This window comes from Diaphorina citri, unplaced genomic scaffold (genome assembly GCF_000475195.1).
Source record: "Diaphorina citri unplaced genomic scaffold, Diaci psyllid genome assembly version 1.1 scaffold9194, whole genome shotgun sequence".
Lineage (NCBI taxonomy): Eukaryota > Metazoa > Arthropoda > Insecta > Hemiptera > Psyllidae > Diaphorina > Diaphorina citri.
This window is the reverse complement of record NW_007386568.1, coordinates 1-1,407: the sequence shown is the minus strand read 5'-3', so window position 1 is coordinate 1,407 and position 1,407 is coordinate 1. Positions and strand designations below refer to the sequence as shown.

Here is a 1,407-nt window from a genome sequence, read left to right as displayed (position 1 = left end):
CGGTACTTGATATTTTATTGTAGTTTTGCCATACTTACCTGTAAATATTGTAGCGAGGCGCTATGGAAACACACGGGCGATATTAGGGTAGGCGGTACACCGGTTAGATACCCAGTGGTCGCCACACAACTTTTACAATTCACCAGAAAATTGAACAGGGCCTGCGCTTCGGTGCTTTGAACGTAAATAAGTGATTCTGGGGTACGATCGATCTCTCGTTCCTCACCCATGCGTAGGTCTGACTGAAAAAATATTAGAGAAATTAGAGAGAATTAGAAAAAAAAACGGAATAATATTAGAATAATATTAGGTCCCGGGTTCGAATTCCACCATCGACAAAAATTTGTACTCGTTTTTCGATTGCAACCCCTAACCCCAAGAACAGAGCCAAAAAAAAAAAAAAAAAAACTTCGACTCCGCCGGGAATCGAACCCGGGACCTCCAACGTGCAAGTCTAGTGTGATACCCACTCGGCCATGGAGGTTTACAAGAAAGAGCTTTTCTTTAGTAAGTAAAGTTACTATTGCTTACGTTATGAGTTATGACTCTAACACTTATGACCTAAGACCTATTGATAAATGATTACGACGTATTGCAAAGGGCATTCACATTCAATATTCTTACAAGGTCCACATTTAGGATTTAATAATAGACTCTTGAGTGGAAGGTAACCACTAGGCGAGGTTAACGCCGGAAGCGTTTTCTACCACCTAACCCTTAGAGCTCCATTATTATGTGGTCAAATTCTCAAATAAATGAGGATAAAATTCCATTTCGTCAGGATTTCGTCAGCTCCCATGGCGTAGTGGTCATTGCGCTCGCCTAGCACGCGGGAGACCTGGGTTCGATTCCCGGCGGGGTCAAGAAATTCGTATCATCCCAATGATTGATTCCGTGACTGGCTGTTGCGCGGCCCACTCAGCCTCATGAGGAAAATGAGTAGCTATCAAGGTTCTTGATATAGAGTTCTATACCTATTAGAATTCCAGAACCCAGTCATTCATCTACGAAATCGATAGTTGCTTTTTTTCTTAGCTTTCTAACCATTAGACTTTTTTTATGTATTTACATCGGTAGATAGGTAGGTACTTGATTACTTAAGAATAGAAAATAGGTACCTATCCACTTGGACAGAATATAGCTGTGTTTTCCTTTCAGGGTTGGATATGGGAATATGTAACTCATAAAGAAAACAGACAAAACAGTTTTCCTCTTTGGGTGTAATAGCCGAACCATGTCAGATGCTAGTGGACAAATATTTTAAATGGTTATCTGAAACATCCCTTAAATTTGGGTTAATCTTTTACAAGTCAATTGTTCCCAGGAAGATGGGCCTATGTTAGTAGCAAAAATAACAGGTCCTTTGGTACTTGTGCAGAAGTCATGTCCGTGGAATATTGCTACCAA

General features: G+C 40.5%; 1 non-coding gene across 1 annotated transcript; it reads left to right on the top strand.

The window, feature by feature from the left end:
* The first annotated feature begins 791 nt into the window (after positions 1–791).
* Positions 792–863, top strand: Trnaa-agc. Its single transcript has one exon. It is a non-coding gene; the product is annotated as a tRNA-Ala (tRNA).
* Positions 864–1,407: the final 544 nt, after the last annotated feature.